Source organism: Lissotriton helveticus, chromosome 9 (genome assembly GCF_964261635.1).
Source record: "Lissotriton helveticus chromosome 9, aLisHel1.1, whole genome shotgun sequence".
Taxonomy (NCBI): domain Eukaryota; kingdom Metazoa; phylum Chordata; class Amphibia; order Caudata; family Salamandridae; genus Lissotriton; species Lissotriton helveticus.
In genome coordinates this window covers 656698366-656725022 of record NC_136070.1, presented here as the reverse complement: position 1 = coordinate 656725022, position 26657 = coordinate 656698366, and positions in this window count along the sequence as shown.

Genomic DNA, 26657 nt, shown 5'->3' with positions numbered 1-26657 from the left:
GAAGCTCCGTGAACCAATGTTGACACGGCCACTGCGGGGCAATGAGAATCATGCAGAATAGTTCCATTTTGAGCTTGCGCAGAAGTCTTTGGAGCAATGGAAAGGGGGGAGTTGTGTAAGCAAAGTTCCCTGTCCATCTCATCATGAAGGCGTTCCCCCACAAACTCTTCTCCGACTCTGAACTGGGGGGAGAATGGGAACTTCCGATTACTTTTGGAGGCAAAGAGATCCAGATTTGGTGTGCCCCACATCCGAAAAATGTGTTCCACCACTGATTGATCCAACTCCCATTCGTGGCACGACTTCACAGTCCTGCTCAGAGTGTCCGCTAGAGTGTTGTGAATTCCCAGCAAATGTTCGACCTTTATCGCGATGTTGTGAGAAAGCAGCCAATCCCAAATGCTCTGAGCTTCCTGAGATAGTATGTGTGACCCTCCTTGCTTGTTTAAGTAATGCATGCAAATTGCACATAGCACAGTGTAAACACGCTTAGCGTAGCGGTCATTTTTTGCTTGCTCGCGGTTCTCAACGTCAAGTGGGCGACCACAAGCGAGCATAAGGACATCCCGGCGAGACTTTTTCCTAGTTCGCAATTTGCAACATCAAGTTGCCGAACGTGGAAAATAACCCTCCCGGCAAGATTCTCAACTCGGGGAGGTCAGGTTTCTCATTGCGAGTGGTCGTGTAAACTCGCGACCGCTCGCGATGAGAAACTACCAGTCCAAGTTGAGAAAGCTGCTGCTCGAGTAGAAAACTACTCAAACTGCAGAAAACGACCACTTGCACTGTGCAAGATGCGATTTGCACTGATTGCACAGTGCGGACAAGCATCCAGCACTGTGCAATCAGTGAGAACAGCATTTTGCAGTGTACTACGCAGTTCGCACAGCTCGCGGAGTGCGAAGTGCACTTTGCATAGCTACGCATAGCACTACTATGCGAACTACACCCAGGGTTACCCTTGAAGCCTTGGGAGAAAAGACTGCAACACCAGGAAAATGGCTCGAAGCTCTAAGAAATTGATATGCATTTTTGCCATTGCAGCTGGTCACCTTCCTCGTATGCACAGATCTTGGAGGTGTGCGCCCCACCATTCTAGGGAGGCATCAGTAGTGAGGATGAACTACGGCACTGAAGGAAAAAAAGTGAGCCTGATTGAGACATTCTTGGAGCGAATCCACCAAAGCAGCGCTTTCTGCATAATTGGAGTTATTCTCACTATGTCGTCGAACGACCCTGAGATTTGTAGCCATTGACTGTCTAGCTCCTCTTGAATTGGTCTCATCCTTAGACGGGTGTGATGTACCAACAGAATTGCTGAGGATAGTATTCCCAGGAATGATTTGATGATTCTCACAGAAGCAGATTGTCTTTTTTGCAGGTCTGATGCCATCATGAAAAAATGAAATGAAATCAGACGTGATTGCCTTTCTTTGGACAAGAATGCTTTGTCTTGAATAGTATCCAAGACTACTCCTAGAAATTGAATCCTTTGAAACGGTCAAAGAGCTGATTTCCGAATGTTGAGGGATAGCCCCAGAGATTGAAATAGTGGAAGGCATATAGACGTTGCTCGAGAGGCCTATTGAAAAGAAGGAGGCTTTATTAGCCAATCGTCCAGAGAAGGAAAAATTTGTATTCCTTGCACTCTGAGATGAGCTGCCACCTGGAGAAGTGTGGCTCAATGGTTAGAGCGGCAGACCCTGATGCAGAGGTCTAGCCCGGGACCAGGGTTCAATTCCCTGCTTCGGCTGGTCTTGGGCTCAAAAATTCCACGGACCTGCTAATTCTCGCCTCGGTGCCTATTCCAATCATGGAGTCCCACTCTGCAACTCTGGGCAATAGCTTGCTTAATCTCCACAACGGCCCCCACAACGCTAAGGATGCCTGGCCTCCACCTTGGGGGTGCCCAGGAGTGGACACCTCACAGGGAAAGCCAGGATGGGTTCCACAGCGGTATTCGTACAAGCGCCTTGAGACCCTTGCGGGTGAGTAGTGCGCTATACAAATATCAATTTACATTTTACATTTACCTGGGCCAGGAATTTCGTAAAGACTCTCAGTGCAGAACGTAGGCCGAAGGGGAGGACTTTAAATTGAAAATGAGCACCTGCCACAGTGAAACAAAGGAATTTCCGATGTTTGGATTGAATGTGGATGTGGAAGTATGCATCCTGGAGATCCAATGTTGTCATGAAATCTGCATGGTCCAGAAGCAAAAGGATTTCCTGAAGTGTGACCATGCGGAAGGATTTCTTTTGAAGATATTTGTTCAGCTTTCTTAAATCCAGGATAGGCCTCCATTCCCCTGACTTTTTCTTTATTAGAAAAAAGTGGGAATAAAACCCTTTCCCCGCCTCAGAGCGGAGGACAATTTCTATTGCTCCTTTCGAGCGCATGGTTTTTGCTTCCTTCCTGAGAAGAGCAAGATGTGGAGGACGTTTCTTTAAAGGTGGGTGAGGAGGAGGGATGGTAACAAATTCCACTGTATGCCCAAATTTGAGAATGTCCAAGACCCACTTATCTGAGGTTAACCTTTTCCAATTGTTGAAGTTTCATGATACATTCGGAATCCTGTAAATGAGTTGTGGCAGAGCTGATGCAGGTGCTAAGAAGTTGTCACTGTTTTCTAGCAGAATCTCTGCCTTAAGGCTGTCGTCTATTCTGCTGTCTATAAGTGGCAGCTGGAGGGTTTCTGTAGGACTGCTTCTGTTGCTGATGTTGATAGTTATGTCGTCCCTGATTACCAAGGTATTGGTATCTGATAGCCAGCACGAAAGGAATACAATCCTCTGCCTTTAGAACCGAGAAAAGTAGTCTTTCTATATTGCAAGGTGCCAAGGGCTCTGGCAGTGTCAGTATCTTTTTTGATGTCTTGCAGAGCCTCATCTAAATGTTTACCGAATAACATATCACCATCGAATGGCATGTCCAAAATCTTCGTTTGGACATTGGGGCAAAAGGTGGTAGATTTCAACCATCCCCGACATCTGAGGACTGCTGCTCCAGCCAATTGACAAAAACCCAAGGGGCTAGATCCATAGAAATATCAATTATTTTGGACGCAGCCCTTTCTCCTTCAAGGAGAATCTTCCTTGTCTTTTGCTTCTTGTCATCAGGTAAGTATTCAAGATATGGGGCAATGTCTGACCACAGCTGGTGGTCATATCTCCCTAGAATCACCAGAGAGTTTGTAGTAGGAACTGAAGCACCTGCCATGGTGGTGAAACGCTTACCAATGTTATCAAGGCGCCTCCCATCCTTATCCGTCGGTGCTGTCACAGGAAGGGATGGATTCCAGGACTTACGTTGAGCAGCCTGTGAAATAACAGAAACTGGTCTAGACTGTCCGGACAGGCAAGCTGGAGCATTATCTGGTGCTTTGTATTTCTTTTCGATTCTGGGAAGAATCGCAGGCACTGAAAAAGGATTCTTAATTATTTTTGTTCCTTCTTCCCAGATATGATCAATTATGGGGATAGAACAGATGGACTTCCTCCTATGGTCCTTAAAATCATAAAGAAAACAATCTGTTTGCTTCACATATACCAGAAGATAAAACCGGGTTGCTGCCCTCTCCATAATTGCATGAAAACCTCCAATATCTTCAGGAGGTGAATCCACTGCCTGAGGAACTGGTGAAAACGGCGTAGGAATAAGGTATTCATCCCATTCATCCACAGTAGTAGGTGAATTCGGTAATTCCCCATCCTCTGCAACGATATCATCATCATCCTGGACTAAATGTTGTGCATGTAAAACCTCCTGAGGTTTAATGATAGGGGCAGAAGGCCCTGCACTCTGTAAAACACAAGGAGTAGGAAGTTGAGTTGGAAGACTCGGACATAGCTACTCACAAAGTTCAACCAAAGGTGAAGAAAACTGAGCAGAGCTCAGGGAGACTCCCTGTCACACGACGTGCAGTAGAAATTCTGAGGGTTTGCCTCTCTGTGGAGGGTTTTAAGAGGGTGCTGCAGCCTGATTGGCTGGGTTCCAAATTTGGTTCTTTTTACAAAAGGACTAAGATAGGATAATGTAGTGACTTTGCTGTCCATAGTAGCCTATTGTATAATGTTTTTATGACTATTATGTATATAATTTATTATACTGCGAGTCTCCCACCTCGTTGGCGGGGATGATTCTAAGCATGTGAATCTATGAAAGATATCCCACTTCTGGATAACTCCCTCTTATGTTTGGTAGAGGAGTGCCCTTTAGATCCTTCATCAGACTCAGAGTCTGAGGTAACCTTCTTTTTCTGAAGCCATAATAATAAGCGAGCTTCTCTGTCTTTCAGGGTTTTAGCAGAGAAAGTGCGACAGTGTTTACACTCCTTTGGAATGTGCTTAGGGTAAAGGCAGTATAAGCATTCTTTATGAGGGTCTTCAGAAAATAATCTGGCCTTCCCAAAAGATTTGCAAGGTCTGAAAAGCCTCTTCTTAGAGTTATCAGGCATGGTGAAGAAATAGAGGAAAAACAGTACTTCAATCCAAAACTGTAGCTAGGTCAAAAGTTCACCAAAGAGCTGAGCAGTGCTCAGGGAGACTCCTTCTCGGTTGGAAATCTGAAGTGTGGTGGCTCTGCTGGGGATTGTGATATAAGGGCTGGCAGCTGATTGGCTGGTGTTTGGACCACATAATAATGATGATAGGCTACCTAACTACATACTTTCCTATGAGTTTTCTATGCAGTTTTTTCTTTTACTGCAATGGTTATTCTTTTACCGTGAGACTCCCACCATGACGACGGGGAAGATACAAGCATGTGAATCTATGAAAGATCCAATACTGGAGAATTATAGAACATTGCAAGACACCAAGATTGCATCAGAACTCAGAGCCATTGAAAAACAGATGATAAATCCCTAAAATGGTTAGGGGCTTATTTATGTACCCTTGGTCACTTTTGCGTCACTTTTGCGCTGCCAGTGCACCACATTATACCTGCGCAAGATAGAATGTATGCAGGGTGAGCGTTCTGACGCAAGTACACCTCGTAGAAATGACGCCGTGAAATCCATAAGATTTCACTGCGCCACTTCTAAGATGCAAATGCATCAATATCTTATGCCTGCCTCACAGCAGGCGTAAGCCTGACGCAGGCACATTTGAAGTGCGACTTGCCAGTGTGAAATGATCTATGCTGAAGTCGTGTCACTTTTGTGACACACTCCAGCAATGCGTCATTTTTGCACCTACAGATACGGCAGAAATACTGAAGTATCTGTAACTCCTTGCTACATGATGTGTCATACTGTAAATGTGACGCATCCAGCATGTCGCAAGGAGGGTGCAATGAAAGGTGACGCATCACTGTTTTCACGCAGCGATGGGTCGCTTTTCATAAATGAGGCCTTTAGAATGCAGGTGCCCCAAAATGGGAAGGTTGGCTGGTTTTAGGTATTTACCCATCCCGTAACTAAGGCCCTTTCAACTGGATTGAGCCACCCACAGTTACAGATTGCATACCTTTCCTTGTGTTGTCGTCAGTACTTTGGTATTTTACAAAGCTAGTGCAAGGCAAGTCTGCGCAATTTTTTTTGATTGATTATTATTTTGATTATGTCCAATGATCAACTGGAGCTACTGATTAAGCAAGAGATCACCGTGCATCTGGTTCAGTGGTGAAAGTACGCACATAACATGATGTATACTAAAGGGGAATTACAGCACATCATAAAAAACACACTTTACTTAAAACAATGTGTATGTTATATCACAATTATCCTCAAATAGTAATCGCAAGCGCTGGGCAATAAGAGAGAAAGTTATGATTACCAATCCATTGTTTCTCTAGCTCTATTAGCAGAATTTTAAAAAAAAATCTTACACTGAAACATATCTCAATAGAGCTCAAACGTTGTAGGTGAAACAGAGCTCTGCCCCAACAATACCCCAACTTTTTTAACAGGGGCTTCAGAAAGTTCTTATGTTAAAAATTGTACAAATAGCAGAAAAAAGTAAAGTGCAATACTAGTTACTGTTCAGATTTGTTATCACATGGACAGGAGGATAATGCATTTCACTCTGAGTCGGACACACTTTTAAAACACAAAAGCCAACAGATTGTGCCCGCTCTAAAACGAAAAAGTGTAAGATCTAGTGTTAAATTAATTGCTGATTCCGCTTATGCTAAAGATCTGTAATGGTTCAACACTGTAAGTTTAGATACAGCGACTTTCTATCTTGCTTCTTCACAGTGCTCTAAAAAAGCAAGGTTAACCTTCAACTGATCCCTTTTGTTAATGTTTCTAGTGTCTGTAAACAAGGAGGACAAGCCCCAGGTGTCCAGTGTTTTGCGGATGTAGCTCAGCCACGGAATAGAGGAACCCTTCTCCAGGCTGAGACAAGCCAAAATGATGTCCCTGCATGATGATACCTCCGGATTATTCCATAAGATAACCCACAACAGTAGGGGAGCTAAGTGCACCTTGTCTGCTATATAACCCTGATTGAGCTCTGACTTTGAGATGATAATAAACTGGAACTAGACGGCGGTAGGTGCAGCAACCTATGGAGGATTCGATTTTCTTCCCCTTTAAGAGAGGAAGTGGTATGGAAGCCCCATATCCCCGTCCTGTGAATGGCAGCATTACACACTAATTGTCATACACTTTTAATATGGGGGTGATAGTCCCTTTACTTCTAGGTCTAACAAGATTGCAAACTGCACTTGCTAATCTGCCAAGTTTCAGGCAGCAACTATTAGGCTGAGAAAGCAAAGACCCCTTTGATCTAAAAGTTACAGCCAAGTAACTGAAATCGTTAACGTCTGGTAAGTGGCTTGTAGTTGATTGTTAAGTCTGGTTCTATTAGATTTACTGGGCCCACACGCCATAACGTGTGATTTTCCTTAGTTGTTAAATCAAGATTGCTCATGAAGGATGCAAAACGATCCACCAGCAGCCTCAGTGCATTGGAAGTGCGGGCTAGGAGACCTGTATCCTCAGCATGAAGTAGTGCAGATCGGGGCACGATCCTCGGGGAGTCTACGGGTTAGAAATTAGATAAGTGGATAGTCTGTTGATATAAAGGATAAAAAGCAGGGGCGCCAATATACACCCTTGTCGCACTCACCGTTTTAAGGAGATTCGGGGGACATTTCGCCATTAACACTCAAACCAACTTTAGCTATTAAATCTGCATGCAAGGAGTGCAAGAAATTCACTAAAGGGAGAGTACAATTAGTAGTATTGAAGGTACACCGACAAGGGATGATGCAGGAAGGAGAAGTAGATGCTTCCACTTCTGGAACAAGAGAGTGAAGGGCCTCAAGTGTTTATTCTTCAAGGGATACAGTAACTGGCAATGTGCATCATTGACCTTGACCAAGGCTTTTAAAAACCTCTTACAACTCTTATAGCAGGAATGCATACAACATGAATGTAATACACACCTCTTGTCATTGGAATGTAATTGAGATTACTATAGTTTAAGTGACCAGAAAATGTAAATTGTACTCAAGGTTAATTTTCTCTTTTCACCTCAGGTGTCTGAAATTGGTCACCTTAGTGAAGGCCATTTGGATTCTGTCAGTAAAAGAGAATATTACCTAAAATATTGTTTTGGTGATATCATTTTTTTCATTTGTGATATTGTTTTTCATCACAATTTAATGTTGTGTGTCAAGCAAAAGATACATGTCAAAGATGCTCAATGGGTGGCATTAAAAATAATGCATAAATGAGCGCCTTTCCACCTCAGCTGAAATGCAATCTACATTTTCAAATGTTCGAACTTAGTAACATCTCCATTACATATTTGGTACTTCTATGCTAAAAGAGCTGTAAATTGTGCTGATACATACATGACTGTGCCACTGGTCCCTGTAATAAACAAGAAAAAAGAACAATTAGATATCAGACTCCCAAATACTTAAAAAAGGTACATCTTGCACTATCGCTCAAGCCTGAGAAAGTAGATAATATAAACTAAGTATGCAAGGAAGTAGATCGCTAGCAAGGTAGCATTTTCCTTTTCAAACTAAACTTTGTGAAGATCAGCTTTGATTAAAAAAAGGAAACAACCATGGGAGCTATATTTGCCACAGACTGACAAAAATCAATCCTATTTGTTCAAAAGACAGGATCATGAGAGCACTCCCTGCTTCTCGTCAACTCGGGTGCATCCAAGCCTAGAGCTCGCCCCTATATTGGGAATAAAGCTGAGGTGGGACAAGTACTTCCTGTCATTCTACCCACAGAGTGCTCCTCAAAAATATGATGTGCAATAGGCAAGTATATGCATAACGAAAACAAGCACTGGCAAAAGCAATATGTATGGTTTTCACTGCCCACCTTTGGGTTGGTTAATGCTTATTTTATTTTGTTATGGGTTCTACAAAACTTTCTTGTTGGGAAGCTGCTTGGACCTCATCAATCTAGAATAAAACTGGCTAAAACAATTTTTAGTTGAGAAATGCACACATTGCCATTGTAGTGACAGGCACTGAAATCAAGTACTTTCTGTGTGGATGTGCTGCTTCTAAAAGAACATATGCCCACACTCATAGTGAAGTTAGCCAATGGTTGAAGTAATCTGACCCATTGCACCATGCTGTATGCTCTTGTGCACAGAATTAAAATGTGAATGACACAATAACAGAGCAGTGGATGAAAAGTGCTGACTGAAAGCTCATATAAGTCTGTATATTATACATATAATTTAGGAAAATCAAAAGGGTTTGGCTAAAGTCAGACCTAAAAAAAAGGCAAGATTAGCACAAGAGTACATTCACAAAGCACATGATATCTTAGAACACAAGTTGTATTAGTTAGTACATATTTGTAACATCGCAACAATATGTCAGCATACAGTATTTGACATCTATGCTGAGAAACATTGGGGTGGTAGCTCTTACTCTCACTTTGCTTCAAAACACTGAAATTTGCTCCCACAGCATCTGCGGGCTGTGAGGGGCATTTCTGCCTTTAAAACATTTCTAAAGACTTGGCTTTTCTGTTCTGAGTACTAACTACAGTACTACATGGACTTGTCCCTACTATAGCACCGGAAAGAAAAAGATACCCAATTGATGGACGGAACGCTGAACAAATCAAACATTCACTCCTAGTCAAGAGATCTGGGTTAAATCCATCGTTCTTTTGCTCACCATGCCACCAAAGTTTAGACTCAGCCACATGCAAATCAATCTTCGCCCTGCTCCTCATGGAAACAGTCCAGCCCGAACTGCCAAGCCAGGTGCTCCGTGGACCAGAAACAAGCATCCTGGGACCGGTTGCGGGGTTTTATCCCTCAACAGCCAGGCTAGCTTGAATCCAGTAGAACAGTGAGCCTGGGACCCAAGTCTGGCCATACCCGGCACACTTAGGGAGGGATAGCAGAAGACACAGAATTGATGGATGGAATGGAGAACGAACCAAACATTCACCCCCAGCCAAAAGATCTGGGTTAAATCCATCGTGGGTCCCAAGTTCACTGTGCCACTCGATTCAAGCTAGCCTGGCTGATGACGGGTAATATCCCTGAAATGGGGGGTAATATCACTGAAACCTGTCCCAGGAGTGTATCTGTGCACTTTTTCACTGCCTGGAAACCACATCTCTGCAAACCCAACGCCCTTAGGGCAAGAAAGCAAAAGGCACACAATTGATGGATGGAATGCAGAATAAATCAAATTTTCAACCCCAGTCACGAGATCAGGGGTAAATCCATCATTCCTTTGCTCACCACGCCACCCCAGTTTAGAGCAGCCATATGCAAATCAGCCTTTGCCCTGCTTCTCATGGGAACAGTCCAGCCCGCACTGCCAAGCCAGGTTCTTCCTCAACCAGACCAGCATCTTGGGACTGGTTTCGGGGTTCACCCCTCATCAGCCCAGCTACCTTGAATCCAGTGGCAAAATGAAACCCGGGACCCAAGCCTGCGCATACCTGGTGTACTGAGGGTGAGAAAGCAGAAGACACAGAATAGATGGATGGAATGCGGAACAAACCGAACATTCACCCCCAGCCAAGAGATCTGGGTTAAATCCATTGTGGGTCTCGGGCTCAATGAGCCACTGGATTCAAGCTAGCCTGGCTGATGAGGGGTAATATCCCTGAAACCCATCCTAGAATGCTCGTTTCCGGTCCATTCCCATGTTCTAGAAATCAAAAGTGGCAAGCAATAAATGCACCTAGTTAGAAATGTAGAAATGGGATTTCTGGTTGGCTAGGGCTTGCGCCTAAGCCAGGCGGAAACCACCACTCTAGTCAGGGCAAGGGAGTTACACGCTGAAGATAACCCCTGATCATCCCTTTGGTAGCTTGGCATGAGCAGTCAGGCTTATCCCAGAAGCAATGTGTAAAGAGTTTGCACAGCACACACACATAGCAGCAACACACTATGCACACTACAAAAGAAACTCCACACAAGGTTATATCAAAAATAGCTTTTGTATTATCCAAAATCCATTAGAACCATAATCACACACATACACTGTGTCAACAAGCACTAGGCAATATTCACAGGGGATTATATACACAAGACAGGGCCAATCGGGCCACTGTCAGAACCTATAGAAAGCACAATTAGCAATTTGTAAAACACAACCAGTAACTACTGGCAGAATACTGTACTCAGTATTAGCATGCGCAACATAAACACATTCTGTCTGCATCACACTAGGCATAAACCACGTTATGCATAAAAATCCCAAGCATAACATTTGCATTAGGCATCACCACATTAAGCAATAACATTAGGCATAAGCACATTATGCAATCCTTTAGGGCCTTGCACCCTCCTAGTACACTCAGTTACCAACCAGGACCCCAGGCCAACTGGCCTTTCTCTGGGGCTCAAAATGCCCTCTGTCCAGAATGTCAGGGCATAACCTGTGGGCATTTCAAGTAGCCCTATGGCTGCAAAAGCAACAAAGCCAGGGTGTGCGGTGCACTGGGGCGTGGGGTGCGTCTCTCCCTTTCCTTCTCACCAATAGAAAATGCCCCTGCAGCTGCCCGCTTTCTCGCGGTGCAGCTGTGCGAATTAGGCCTATCACCACTGTGCCTCTACAGTCCCCCTCCAGAACTCTGGGAGCACATGCCCACCTTTGTGGCAGCTGCCCACAATCCGCGGTGCAGCTGTGATGGTCAGGCAACCAGACCCGAGGAACCCCGATCACCGGGCTCCTCCTGGTGCCAGAAGAACTGCTCAAGTAGAGCCCCACTGACCGGGGCTCTTTCCAGGGTGAATAACGGTTGTAGCACCAGGCACCAACAATGCCCTGTGGTCCCCCCACTCACCGGGGCACCTCGTGGACTCTATTGGTCTCTTCTGGCGGCCGCACCACCTTCTGGGTCTTGCTGGTCTCCTTGGTGCCTTGGTGGGCTCCCGCCTGGGTTTGCTCCACTGGGCCACGTTTCCCCTGTTTCTTTCCGCCGGCTCCCCCGAACAGGCTGCCACCGTCGGTCTTCCTTGTGGAGACATAGGGAGGCGGAAATGGAGCCTGTGAGGCTCTGTAGCGGTCGCAGGCCCCGCCCACGGTCAGGCACGGGCGTCGGACTCTCTTTTCGGGGGCATAGCTGCCTGGCTTCCTCTCTGGCCGCGCTTCTCTTGGGTCGCTGCTCGTGCAGCGGCGGCCCCTCAGAAGGGCACAAGGATGCGGGGTGGGCTCAATCCCAACTCTTCTGCAGTGTAGTAGAATCCCCATGTCGGGATTCCCTCGACGTACATGTTGCAGCCCAGCTCTGCAGGTCACGAATGTGAGAAGTTAGCCTGGCATATGATGTCCACTATTCTAGTGGGCACCTTGCACCAGTCCAAACGACCCTTATTGATGGTGGTTGTAAAGTCAACCTTATAGACACGCTATCCTAGTGGTAGCATGGACCAGCAGTCATAGGCTAAGACTTCAAAGAGCATGTAAAGCAAGCTGTTTTACCAATTATAATCCCTTGAATACCAAATGAAAGGACACCACACAAGGTATATATCAAATATATATGTATTTACTTCTAACACAACGCCTCTGTACTCTTTATGAGGTCAGAGATCGAAGTACATCATAAGTTACTCAATTAGCATACGATAAGTTGCACAAATACAGTTTTGCCCTAGGGGCCTCACAAACCATATACTAAGTAAGTGGTATAAGTACCACTTCAGGAATAGTGAATAGGCCTAGGGCCTAGGGAATCGCTGGGGCTACACTAAACAACCAAAGGGTAGGAAGTAGGAGACCCACTGGAGACGCGAGCAGTGTAGGAACACAGTCGCAAGTTACCATTGACTTATAACGGAGAACGAAGAAGTTACAAAGTTACTGTTTTAGGGCACTTCCGGATGGACTACGACAAAACCCCTTTAAACTAGGACACTTGGCGAGGTAATACCCACGGGAGCACCGGAGTACTCAAGTTACCTCACCCAGGGAAGCCGGGTGCATAGGTGTCTTTTCGTGTCGGGTTTCGTCAATGCTTTCAATGGAGATCTGCAAAAGAAGTGCTACAGGCGGCCAAAGGAACAGTGTCCGGGTGGATACAAGGGTGGATCGAAGAAATGAAGAACCTGACAGCAGAGGGGACAGAGTCTGGGTCACTAGTCAGTGGCCAGGAAGGAACCAGGCGATGTTGTGATGATCTCAGGTGAAGAGGTGAAGCTTGTCTCTGCAGCCACGAGGACCAGGAAGTGTCGACGACAACCAGGAGCTGGATTCAAGCTGTCCTACAAAGGATCTAGTTGACTGCGGTGTTGGTATCCGGATTGGACCCAACAAGCCTTGGCAAACGCAATCCACGCAGGAAGTGAAGATTGGCTTTGAGTCAGACCAGCAAGGTCTGGGGAGCTTCTCCTTTTCAGGGAAGCTGGACCAAGCCTGGAGCAACCAGGAAAGCAGTTTGGTTTTAAAGGTTTGTCTTCAGGGGGCTCACTAGCCAACAGGCTAGCAACCGGAAAGATGTGTTGAGCTGAAATGCAAGAGCGGGCCCCACGCGGCACTCGTGGAGTGTGGAGGGCTGGGCTTCGGTGCAAATGGCGCTCGGGTCTGGGGCTTCTCATACCCCAATGCACAACTGCAAGGGTGCCTTGCTAGTTGCACTGTTAGCAAAATGCAGGATGTCTAGGGTGTCTGGTCCCACATCTCTCGTGTCCGCCACGGGTCTCAGCTTTGCTGTGGATGTGGGTCGGAGTCAGAGAAGTCTGAGAGTCCAGTTCCTGAGTCGCTGAGTCTTTGGTATCCATCAGGAGCATCGACAAAGCAGACCGGCAAGTTACTGGTGGTGCCTGTTTGCACAGGGTAGTCACTCCTTGACCACAAGGGAGATGTCTTCAGTCTTCTAGACGAAATAGAACGTCGAAGGTCCAAGAGTTTCATTTTAGAGTTTCGTTCCAGGATAATCTAAAGTTCTGGGGACACAGCACCTATCTTTATACTAAGAAAATGGGCTGGATTACCTACTAGGTCCCTCCTATGGGTGGACCTGGGAAGGTGGTGGTTACACCCCTTTCCCTTTGTCCAGTTTCGTGCCAGAGCGGGGCTGGAGTGCCCCAGCAACTGGTTTGAACCGGGCTATGCATGGAGCACGTTCTGTGCCCCAGGTAGTGTCTGGAAAAGCATCTTTCCATTCAACCCACCCTGCCCCAATACACTACAGGCTGTCTGGGGAGGTGCTAGCGCCTTCCTCGACAGGAAACCTATTGCCCAGGCCTCCCTTGCTGGAGTTTCCCCCAGCTGCAGGAGGTCAGACTCGTGTCTGTGGCAGCAGCATCCACTTTGTGATGCTGAGGCTCTGTTTAACTTTAACCAGGTAAAGCAGTAACATACATGCCTTTTCCCTCTAGAAGGGTGGAATGCTACCCCCACTGCTAGAATTGCGGGGAGGGTAGTATTCCAAAGTGTTTGACACCTTACACGACATGTTTTGATAAAACCAAACCAAAGTTAGCATTAACCGCGAGGATTATAATGCACGTAGGAGTATATGGTATGGCTATATCATTAAACAGCTATAAGGACATGGTTCCAAAAGTTGAAGAGGGGCTCAGCTCATGCTAGGGCAGCCTCTCACATAAAACCCAGCACTCTGCCTCCAGGATTGTTAAGGCCTGCCATAGGAGTGACTTATAGGTTACTATGTGTCTATATAAGGCAGATATAGATATACTATATCTAAGTAAGGGGTGATTACACCACCTTACCCGAGCTGAGTGATCAGCCTGTGGTGTAAGTTTGGATGGCCAGCCAGGGGTGTCATAATACATGCTGCAGCCCCTGGTAGGCCTTCAATGCACCTATGCCCTGGGTACCTATGGTACACTACACAGGGGCTCACAAAGGTGACCCAATACCCAATCAGGTATGTACCTAAAGTACATAGTATCAATTTAGAGAGAGAACAGCTGGGCTGCAGGTCTGATTAGCAGGCCCACAGCCACACTAAAGTCGAAAAACCAGAGACTCACAGCAAAAAGTGGGGGTGACCATAGGAAGCAGACCCTACTCTCCTACAACGAACGCCCTCTTCTCCTTGCAAAGGCTGGAGCCCCCCTCCCTGGGGATCCAGCAAAAAGGATATGGCGCTATCGAGGTGCTAGAGTCCAGGACTTGGAAAGGGGCACAGCTGGGCCCAGGCAGGCCAGCTCACAGGGCCCTCCAGCAGGGAGTCAGTCCCTTGTGGTGGTTCCTCCTGGGGCCCAGCACGCAGCACCCCCAAAGCAGTACAAGGAAGCACAAAAAGCACGACAATACCCAGGGTCACAGCCCCAATATTTATATACCCTTCTCCTTTGTCTGCGCTTGGCACAGGGCTTAGGGGAACCAGCCTGAACTGGTTCTGGGGGGTGTAGAGCACTTTGTTTACAGGGCTCCTGTCCTCCTTTGTCAGGTTGGTGCTCTGTCATCAGACACCCCACAGGGGGGTGGAGCCAGCATTCACCTAGGCAGGCACAGACCTATCCAGGGTCAGGGGACTACTCCACCCACTACTCCAAATGTAGATCGCCCATTCAGCCTAGCACTGACTCGTCCTGCCCTCCCTGGAGCCACACACACCTCACCAGCCCCTGTCACTCCAAAGCCAGACATGCAATCCACCTCAGGCAGGCAGACACATAGCACGCAGAAATTGCAACTTCTAGAAGTGGCATTTCTAAAATAGTGATAATAAATATTTGCTCACCATTGCGCAGCATTTATTATTACTATTCCAACCATACCAAACTTGACCACGCTGCTCCTCCCATATAAGGAATTACCACTGAAACACTTATCAGGGAATCCCCAATGCATTCCTATGGGAGTGCAGCCTCACAGCAGTGAGAATCTAAAATAGCTGTTTGTCACTACCAGGACATGTCACACATTTAAGGTACATGTTATGTTATGTTATGTTATGTTATGGTTTATGTTAAATCCTTTTATAGCGCGCAATAGCTACTCCAAAGAGTATCATAGCACGTCGCCAAGAGGGGTTTTTAGCATAGTAGCCAGCATTTATGGGACCTTGTGAGTTTTTAAAAGTTTCTTAAATACGAGCAGGTCTTGAGTGTTCCGCAAATAGAATGGAAGAGCATTCCAAACCTGAGAGGCCTTAACAGCAAAGAGCAGCCACTCAATTTGAAGCGGGAGAAGCGAGTCACCCTCGCCAACAAAAGAATGCAGAGGTCTGGGTGGAACATAAAAAGAGAACCGTTTCTGTAGATAGATCGGCCCATGATCATAAAGTGCAAGGTGAGCACTTACCAGTGATTTAAATTTGACCCTCTTCACCACGGGCAACCAGTGCAGGGTGCAGAGATGAACACGCACACTACTCCTCCTAGGGGTTCCCAAAAGCAGCCTGGCCGCCGCGTTCAGGATCACCTGAGGTCTATTCATAGAGTAGCCAGGGATGCCAATATACAGGGCATTAGCATAATCCAAGCGAGACAGGACTAATGCCCGAATAACTGTCTCTTTTGCAGACCTAGGGAGGAGAGGGAGAAAACTCCTGAGTGTTTTAAGGAGGCCAAAACAGCAGCCTGAAATCTTTTTCACCTGAAGAGAAAAGGAGAGGTTATCCTCAAACCATACTCCTAGATTTTTAGCGGATTTCCCATTAGAAGAAGGAGAGGGAAATCCAGAAGGCCAAATCATATTTCAGAAATCAGGCGGAAAGTTGCTGTAGAGAAGGATCTCAGATTTGTCTTCGTTACACTTGAGTTGTGCCCTTGCGAGCCACCCAAATACCGAAGACAAACATTTCTGTACCGGCAGTAATGAGTCCGCATCCTTACCCCATGTAAAGAGGAGCTGGGTGTCGTCAGTGTATGCTATCACCTTATCCCCGACTCCTCGGCCAAAAAGACCAGAGGAGTAACACAGATATTAAACAGAAGGGGGCTAAGGGAAGACCCCTGAGGTACACCCGTAGTTACCACCTGCGAAGAAGAGGCAGTCGGTGGCAGCCAAACCTGTTGGGCCCGCCCTTCCGGGAAGGACCTCAGCGAGCCCAGAGCCAAACCAGAGACACCAACCTCCATGAGGCAGGTGAGCAGCTTGGAGTGCGGGACCGTGTGGAAAGCAGCCAACAGATGGAGCATAACCAGAGCTGCTCTACAACCATCATCTATTCAGTCACGGATGGCTTCAGAGATCTCAACCAATGCTGTCTCTGTGCTGTAAGAGGCATGAAACCCAGACTGCGTCGGATGCAAAGCATCGGATTTGTCCACAAACTCAGTGAGTTGTCTGGTAACCACCTTCTCACAGACTTTGGCCAGGCTGGGGAGGAGGGAAATCGGTCTGTAGTTCCCAGAAGTCAGGGGGTCGAGATTAGTCTTCTTCAAAAGGGGAAGAATTTGGCCTATTTCACTCCGACAGGACCCAGGCCTCACCAAGGTAGGTGTTGATAATGGCATTAACCTCAGGGTTTTTTTTTTTTGTTTTTTTTTTGGTTCAACTGCTTTTATTATGTTTGAAGTTCATTACACTGCTTCACAACCCGGAGGCCGGCGGCTACCATGCAATCAGCAGAAAGTACTAGTCGCCTAAACACAGCCTTAAACCGGCATTCCGGAGGCCCGGTGGCGTTAACCGGAGGTAGGAGAGGAGCGTGTGTCGGTCTTCGCAGTGGAATAGGAAGTGCATTATAGGATGTCGTGCAGTAGAACAATGGTGTGCGTTGTAACAGCCCCAAACCTTTAAACAGTCCCCCCCCCACCCCACCCGTATCCTAAACAACAAAAAACGTTGGTCAGTGAGGTACATCTGTCTCTGCTCTGTTACAGCACCCCCGGCACAGCCTTTGTAGAACGTGTCTGGCGGCTAGCGCTACATGGTAGAGAGCTTAGTCTATGTCTTCAGGCCCATCCTGAGGGGTAAGGGGAGGTTCGCATATGTTACCCCGAAATTCGTTCCAGCTGGACCATATATCCCTCCATTTGCGGGGGCAGCCTCTTGCCTCGTAGACAGTCTTTTCTTGCAGCATGCACCAGTCCATGTCGCTTTGCCAGTCTCTCAATGTCGGTGGATTAGGGGCACCCCACAGTCTTGCTATGTTCCTCTTTGCCACCATCTGCCCAAGTGTCACCCAGACCCTCCCCCTGGAGGACAGGTCTGTGGGTTCCCAAATGTTCAGGAGACATCTTTTGGCCTTGAGGCGGAGTCCTACCTCTAAAACCTCGCGCATACAATGTACCACCCTCCTCCAGTATCTTTGCACTTTTGGACACTCCCACAGTATGTGGAAGAAGGTGCCTGTCTCTCCACAACCCCTTCTGCAGAGTCCCTCTCCACCCTTTCCCATCGCCACCAGCCTTGTGCAGGAAATGTAGACCCTGTGCAGGATTTTTAGTTGGACTAAGCGTAGGCGGGCCGAGATCGCCACCTCCCTAGGTGAGGCTAGTGCGTGAGACCATTCCTCCTCGTCTATCTCCAGCCCGTCTGCAACCCATTTGTCTTTCAGGGGAAGTAAGGTGTCAGGGGGGTTGTTAATTAATTTTTTATATGTGAGGGAGATGGTGTGTTCTGGGAGGTGTCCATCTAGTAGTCTGTCCTCCAGTGGGGAGGCCTGAGGTATGGTGGTGTCTGGTGGGATATTCGCTAGTAGAGAATGTCGTACCTGTAGGTATCGGAAGTATTCAGTATGTGCCATGCCGTATGTGTCTCGTAGATGCGCAAACGTGTGGATACCATTCGGCCCCCAGAGGTCTCTAATTTGGGAGATCCCTATCAGGTCCCACCCGCGGAACCCCTTGGTGCGTCCCAGAGTGCCCAGCTTTTCAGAAGCCCAAAGAGGTGTTGACATGGTAAGGACATCAGACCACCCTAGCTTTTTCTGGGCGATGTGCCAAATTTGTACAGAGTGCTGGGTCGGTCCAGTGAGTTGGTACCGTCCCGGCTTAGAGTAGAGTGCAGCCTCATAATTCCCTCCAGGGAGTTGCCACCTATCCATCCCATATCCGGGGTCATCCCCACCACTGTACGTCCCTTGGTTAATGGCTGAGAGGTGTGCTGCCCAATAGTATTTATGTATGTCGGGAAGGGCAATCCCACCGTCATACCACCCCACTGTGAGTTTATGTAGTGCAATCCTGGGCATTCCCGCCCAAAGGAGCTCTCGCTGTGCTGAGCTCTCGGGGGGATCCCCACGTAACACGTATAGGTGTGATTTACCCCAGTTTATTCGGAACCCTGAGTTTCGTCCGAAGCTGGTGAGGATGTCGAGCACTGCCACAATGGATCTACGTGGTCTGGACAGGTATAGAAGGATATCGTCGGCGTAGAGGGAAATCTTGTCCTCCCACCCTTCCGTCCAGGCTATACCTTTAAGGTACACGTCCTGCCTTATCCAGGCCGCGAGCGGCTCGAGTGAGAGCGCGAACAGGAGGGGAGAGAGAGGGCAGCCCTGCCAAGTACCCCTCTCAAGGGTGAAGACCTCAGACGCCCTACCGTTCACAACCACCTGGGCCAGGGGTTCGGTGTAAAGGAGGCGCACCCACGATATGAAAGTCGGTCCGAAACCCAGTTTGCGCAGTACCGCGAACATATAAGGCCATTCTAGTGTGTCGAATGCCATGGTGGCATCGAGGGAGACCACCACCGCATCTTCTTGCAGTTTATGCCTCTGCCCAAGTACCCCATGCAAGCGGCGAATGTTAAGTGCCGTATTACGGCGGGGAATGAATCCGGATTGGTCCGGGTGGACCAGGGTGGACAGTACCGGCTGGAGTCTATTTGCGAGTGCTTTGGCCAGTATTTTTGGCTCCGCGTTGATCAACGAGATTGGCCTTTATGAGGCACACAATTCTCTAGGTTTACCTTCTTTAGGTATCGCCACAATCGTAGCCAATCGCTGCTCTCTGGGCAGGATTCCCTTCTCTCTACTTTCATCAAACATGGGCTTTAGGTGTTTGCTGAGGGCGTCCGGTTGTAACTTGTAGAGTTCTATTGGGAGGCCGTTTGGCCCCAGGGCCTTGCCTGGGCGGAGGTCGACAATGGCGCGTTGCAGCTCGGAGAGAGCGAGCGGGCTTTCAAGGGAGTCTCGTTCTGTCTCCGACAGGCATGGCATTCGGATGTCCGCCAGGAGGGCTAACGAGTCCTCCTCCCGTCGGTCTGATACCCGGCTGTATACCTGCTTGTAGTGGCGTGCAAATTCTGCCACTATCTCCCGAGGTTCTGTTACTATCGTCCCGGTGTCCGTCAGGAGTTCGGGGACTACTCTAGTTGCCTGTTGCTTTTTCTCGAGCCACGCTATTAATTTCCCGGCCTTGTCGCCTTGGTCATATACCCTGGCCATCGCGTGTCGGGCTGCCCTCTGAGCGTCTTGCGTGACTAGTTCCTTGTATTCAGCAGTTTTGAGCCGGAGCTTATGATGCGCAGCAGGTGCTCTAGTTGCACTTGCCTCCGTTTCCAGTATTGCCAGGTCTGCCTCTACATTGATGAGCTGGCGTTCTCTTTCCCTTCTCTTCCCGGCTATAGTCGACAGTGCCTCCCCCCTGATGACGGTTTTAAAGGCCTCCCAGAGGATAACAGGGGAGTCCACCGAACCTACATTGCTGTTGAAGTAGTGAGTAATTGATTTGGTGAGCGCCTTTCTATTCTCCTCAGATTTCAGATGCCACGCGCTGATGGGCGCGATACAGCCCTCCCGCTGAGTCCCAAACGTGAAGTGAGCGATAACTGGTGAGTGATCAGATATGCCACGTGGTAGGTGTGTTACGTCGTGGACCGTCATGTCATGGTGTAGCAGAGTAAGGATGTGATCGAGTCTGGAGAATGTGCCGTGGGGGCCAGAGAAGAAGGTATATTGTATATCCGTCGGGTGCAGCAGCCGCCAAACGTCAGTGAGCCCGAAGGCTTCTAGGAAGTTGGTTAGCCATCTCTGCCCTTGTGGTGTGTCTCTGGGGGGGTGTCTGTCTAGGGTGCCCGACACTACAGCATTGTAGTCCCCTCCCAGCACGAGGCGACCATCAGGAAGAGACAGTAGCAATTTGCCCAGGTCAGCGTATGCTTGGGTTTGGAGGCCTGGCGGGATGTAGACTGAGAGCAGGTTTAGGTGGTGGCCCTCCCATCTACCAGACACCACTGCAAAGCGGCCCTGCGGATCTGATTCGGTGTGCGTTATGTGGATGGGAAGTGATCGACGTAGCAAAACCCCCACACCCCTGGAGCCTGATGTGAAGCCCGAGTGTACTGCAAGGGTGTACCCCCACCTGTTGAGGGCCTGACATGCGTTTCCAAGGAGGTGCGTTTCCTGCAGCAATACTACGTCCGGTTTGTGCCTTCTAATGAACTGTAGGACTATGGTGCGTTTGAGTCTATCTCCTAGCCCGTTAACGTTCCAGCAAAGGATATTGAGGTTTTTCTCCCAGTGCCTAGCCATAACCGTGACTGTGTGAGGTAACCTGTAGCTGCGCACCGGTGTGTGGGTCGAGTCTGACAATATAAACTACACATGACCATAAAACAAGCCCAATTTCCCCCCCCCCTTCGCCCTCCCAACATCCACATATGAAGCAAACAATACCATTGTGTGTGGAACAGTGTCCCTCAGTCCCCTCCCCCGCCCATAGAACTTCCACCCTCATTGAACAATCCCCCCACCCGGCCCCCTGCTCTGTAGGCTCCAAACTACCCACAACCCCAATTAGCAGAGCGCATATCGCCCCAACCCCACCCCGGAGAGAGTAAACCACTTCCCCCCCCGAGGAGCTCTGGTAGTAGGCACGTGAGCCAGTCCCAACTCCAGCCGCCATTCCTGTGTCCCCAAAAGTTGGTCCCTTAAGTCTATGGAAATGCGGCGATCAGCCAGGAGCAAAGTGGTCATGGAGGAGTGTGCCCGCACCCCAAATCAGTGAAAGGAGTCTTACCGCTGTGGACTCCAGCGCAGTTGTGGTCAAATAGCGTGGTCTTGCTGCCCGGTGTCTCACCGCGCTGCGTTGTCTTGGGGGGAGTTCCAGCGAGGACTGTTGGATCTGGAACGCCATGACCTTTGGCTCTGTTCGTCCCCTGCGGATCTCTCAGCCGTCGACCCCGGGGAAGGGGCTCCAGGTTCTCTCCAGACGTCTCGGTTCTGTGTTGCCGACGCCTCCGGTGCCTGTCCGTCGAGCCACTCCTGGACCGCCTCCGGCGAAGTGAAGAATCGGGATTTGCCCCCAAATATTATCTTGAGTTTCGCAGGGAAGAACATCATGTATTTGATCCCTCGCTCTCTGAGTGCTGCCTTCACTCCCATGAACGAGCGGCGTTCCTGCTGGACCCACAAGGTGAAGTCGGGAAATAATCTGATGGTGGTCCCCTCGTACTGCAGGTCTCCTTGTTGTCTGGCCGCTTGAAGGATGGCATCCCGGTCTCGGTAGTTCAGGATTTTTGCAATGATCGTGCGTGGCGGGGCGCCTGGCTTGGGCTTGGGGAGCAGGGCTCGGTGGGCCCGCTCGATGGTGAAAAACTTTGACAGCCTCTTTGGCCGAAGGTGGTGCAGGATTAGGTCTTCCAAAAACAGCTCCGCACTATGCCCCTCTGAATCTTCCGGCACACCTACGACGCGTATGTTGCTGCGCCTGGCTCTCCCTTCCTGGTCCTCGAGTCTCAAAGCCATTAGGCGGTGTTGGTGGACGAGTTTGTTTACCCGTCCTTCCAGTTGCTTCGAGGAGGCCTGGAGCGTCGCAATGTCCGTTTCGTTGATCTTGGACCTTTCAGTGGTCTTGCCGAGGTCAGTACGCAGTAGATTAACTTCGATCGTTACCTTGTCCATTTTTGATTCAAGAGTGGTGCCAAGCGTTTGTATAGCGGCCATTATGGAGGTCAGCGAGGGCTCAGTCGCGTCCGCGGTGCCTCCCCCCTTCGCTCCCGACTGCGTGGAGCCGGTGGCCACCGCATATTTGTCCAGCTTGTTCGTTTGGGTCGGAACTCCCGTTTTGGGCCTCATCGTGGATCCAGGCACTCTCTCCTGTGGGCCCCCCAGCCCGGGTCAGTAGTCGGCGGTGGTCACTCTCGTTCCGGGCCGTAGCGTGACTCGGGCCGCCCAGGGAGGCCTCCGGACAGGCCGGAATCAGTGTTTCGCGGGCAGTTCCGGAGTGCACTCTGACACCAGCAGTTCGCCGTCTAGCTAGGCCTCGCGTGTCTTCCCCTGTGGCGCCTGAATTCCTGGTGCAAGCTGTTGGGTCTGTCTTACCGCCCGGCACTTCTCCTGCTGGCACTGCGAATTGCCCAAGGCCCAGCTGTGAGGTCCGCAGGTGTTCCCCTCCCGTGCGCGTGGCGTCCGGTGCGGCCCACCGCTATTCCAGCGCCTGGCTCTCACCTCCGGTAGATGCCGGTGATATGCAGATCGCTCCAGCCCTCTGCCCCAGTCCAGGATCGTGCGTGGGGGTGCGGCCGGGGTTCGCCTGCCCCCTGCTGGCCGGCAGCACAATGTTCCTAGGCTTTTGGCGCCTCGTGTGGCCGCGATGTCTCCCCACCTCCGCACTCACAGGGGGAGGTAAGGTCTGTCCCAGCGACGCCGGGTTCGGAGCCGCTTCCCGCCGAAAACCGGGAGTTCGGCCCAATCTCGGGCTCCGATAAGCAGGCCGCAAGCCGGGGTCTAAAGTGCCGGGCCGCTCCGGTCTCGGGCTCCAGGCCGCAGTTGATGATACGGCCGGGTGACCAGTGTGGCAGCGCTTCGCCCCTGGAAGGAGCTCGCCTCCCTCTCCAAGCGTGGATCGGCAGCGGGACACTCTAGGGGGCCGGTGCGCGAGTCTGAGTGCGCTCCGGCCAGGATTCAAGGACGGATTGTGGGGGACAGCAGTCGTCCCGGCGGAGCTCGGGTTCTAGGCGGCCATCCTTGTTGGCGCCTGGCCACGCCCCCAACCTCAGGGTTAATAGTCTCCGCTACCCAGACTTCAAACCCTTTAGGATCTTCAGGGAGCTGACCAGATCCAAAGGGGCAAAAGCAGACAGCACCTGTCTCAAAGCACCCTGCGGTGGCGCAGCGGGCCCTGCGACAAGGGGAGGACCAGGGCAAGAAGCTAGGGACTCCAGAATCAGGCAAATTTTATCTAATAAAAAATTTGATGAAGTATTGCACCAATCCTCAGTGGCAGGGAGAGCACAAGTTTGAGCTGCAGGAGATGTAAAACTCTGAACTATATGGAAAATCTCCTTGGAGTTATTCCGGGCCTGCTCAATACGGGCTGTAAAATATTGTTTTATGGCCTGAAAAATGGCAGAATAGCAAATATTTTGCCTGCCCCTAGCCTTAGCCAAGGGACAGTACCCACTACGGCGCTAAATCCGTTAAAATGTTTTACATTCCTGCTTAAGCAGGCGCAAGTCTGAGGAAAACCAGGGATTGGAAGGCGAGGCCCTCGAAAATCTAGATGAAGTTGGAGTGGCAAGCAAAGACATAGACTTGGCTAACCAATTCGTGAAGCTCGCAAGACTCCCATCGAGATCTGTGGTAAGGACAGATCTATATGCCACCGGAACCACTGCCAAAGTAGAAGGATCAACTTTTTTAAGCTGGTTTCTGAGAATTACATCCCATCGCACAGGCCGAAGCTAGCTTCCAAGAAAAGAAGGTGATAAAATGGTCAGACCATGAAACTGGGAAAGGGTCCTCGACCGAAATACTAAAATTAGAGCATATGGGTTAAAGGATATGACCGCCCTGATGAGTTGGATGGATGAACCATTGCGACAATTGGGCAAGCTGAAGGATATCCCCCAGTGCAATGGCATCTTTTGACTGATCAAGGTGGATATTCAAATCCCCTAAAAACAGAAACTGTGAAAATCGAAGAGCACTAGTGGTCAATGCATCATCCCAAGACTGCAAGAAAGAACGAGCAGAGCCAGGGGGGGTGATAGATCAGAGTGCCTTCTAACAGAAAATGGGGAGAGAATCTAATACTAAAGTCCAGCGCCTCCCCTTCACCCCATGTATGGGTCTCACCCCTAATAAAATCCCACTTCTCTCTGAATATGATCGCCACTCATCCACCCTCCCCTCCAGGCGATCAGCCCTGGCGATTTTATATCCCAATGGGATGGCCAAAGTAGCAAATGAGTCGGAAGTTACATCCAACCATGTTTCAGTGATAAACAAAAGGTCGACCGATCGGTCATAAAGAAGTTCAAACACTTCACAATGATGTTTTTTCAGGGAGCGCACATTGATCAAAGCCGTTGAGATGGAAATCGGCTTAGAGGGCTTGGGCCGATGGCCCATGGGTTGCGGGGATACGAGAGGTGCTGGGTGTTAACAAAATACACAGGCACCACATGTATAATCCTGGGCAACCTGCAGGTTGAACTGGGCATATATATGCCCAGTGTACTTGCGAAGAGCTTCAAGCACCTCCCTGGAGTAAGACAGCCTAGCCTGGGTGCCCGAAGGCCAAAGGGCAGAGTAACTAGCCCAGGCCTCTTCCAGGAGGCTGATGTGCGCAGACGGGCTTGCCGCTGCGCGTTCGCGCAGCATGCATATTTATGTGCCAGCAGCCAAAAAAAACTAGAGAGCGCACTGGGAGAAAATGGCATCTCTGAATGGCTGACTGGCAATGCAGGAAGTAAGTGCAGCCCCCCCAAGGAGATCAGTGTTCAATTCCCCACAAACAGTATTCTTAAAAGACCAAGAATTTGTTTCCAATTAGCAGCAAAGATCACATAACATTCCTATACTAATTAAAAATGTTTAAAATAATCGTGCAGCTATTAGATATGCAAAGAGCAATGCTAGTGTGAGGCAATCGTGGCAGTATCAGAAATCCTTCAAGGCATGCGCATCCGCGCAGCGTGCATAGGCCGGCAGCCAAAAAAAGCTAGAGAGCGCACTGCGAGAAAATGGCGTCTCTGAATGGCTGACCGGAATGCAGGAAGTAAGTGCAGCCCCCCGAGGAGATCGGTGTTTAATTCCCCACAAACAGTATTCTTAAAAGACCAAGAATTTGTTTCCAATCAGCAGTAAAGATCACAAAACATGTCTTACCTTTTCCCTACAATGCCCTCTGCCCATAGGGGTGACTGACATGCAGTAAAAGGAGGGTCACAGAGATGTCACACACTTTAGGTGTCACGTCAAAGCAGCAGTAACACTGCGCACACAGGCCCTGCAATGGCAGAGGCCTGAGACAGGTTTGAAAGGCTACATTGGTGGGTGGCGCAATCAGCGCTTCAAGCCCACCAGTAGCATTTCATTTACATGCCCCGGGTATATGAGATACCACTTTACAAGGGAGTGACAGGTAAATTAAAAATGCCAAACAGGGTTAGACCAATCTTACCGTGATTACCTCAGAGAGCACACACACTTTACACTGGACAGCAGTGCTAAAGTGCCCAGAGTCATAGAACCACCAAGAACCATGTCAGAAAAAAGGCTAGGAGGAAGGCAAAAAGTTCAGGGATGACCCTGCAAAAAGGGCCAAGTCCAACACACCTACACTGACAAATGAGGAGGGACTTCAAAAACATGAAAAAACTACATCTTTGGCACTAAGCCATTTGAAAACAACTGATAATGCAATGGTACCAGCAGGTAGGCAACTGATCACAATAATAAATGTTTTTAAGTGAATTTGTTGGACCTGGCATCTTTTGGCATTTATCCTCTGTCTTTTGCTTTCTGACCTCCTGTTTCTGATGTAATGCTGGACTTCGTTTTTGCTGGTTTAGTGTTTCTGTGCACTTTTTCACTGCTATTCAGTGCTAAAGTGCAAGTGCTCCTACTGCAAATTATGTTATGATTGGTTTTCCATGATTGGTATATTTGATTTACTAGCAAGAGGGGAGGATACTCCCATGCCCTTTCACGCCAGTTTCACGCCAGGGCGGGTACCAAGGGCACCTGAACTGGCTCAAACTGGAGTATGCAAGGAGAGCACCATCTGTGCCCTTCAAAGCAGTCTGGTGGCACTGGCAAGTGCCCCAACCGCAGCCCAATACACTAGGCCCTGTCTGAGAGGTGGTCACACCTCCCTGCAACAGGAAACCTATTGTTCTACCTTATTCTGCTTGAGCCTGGTTTAGCAGCAGGAGGGCAGAATCGTGTCTGTGGTGGGCAGCAGCACTAGCTTGCCAGCAGACCCTGAAAGGCTGTTACCAGGAGTACAGGGCGGTACCCTAAGGAGCCCCCAGTACATGGGATCATACTTCCACTACTGGAATTGGCGTTGGGGTAGGATTCCAGCAGGTGCGATACCAAACATGAGCAGTTTTGGTGCATCCATTAAATAGTTAGACATCTTTTAATGACTGATGTC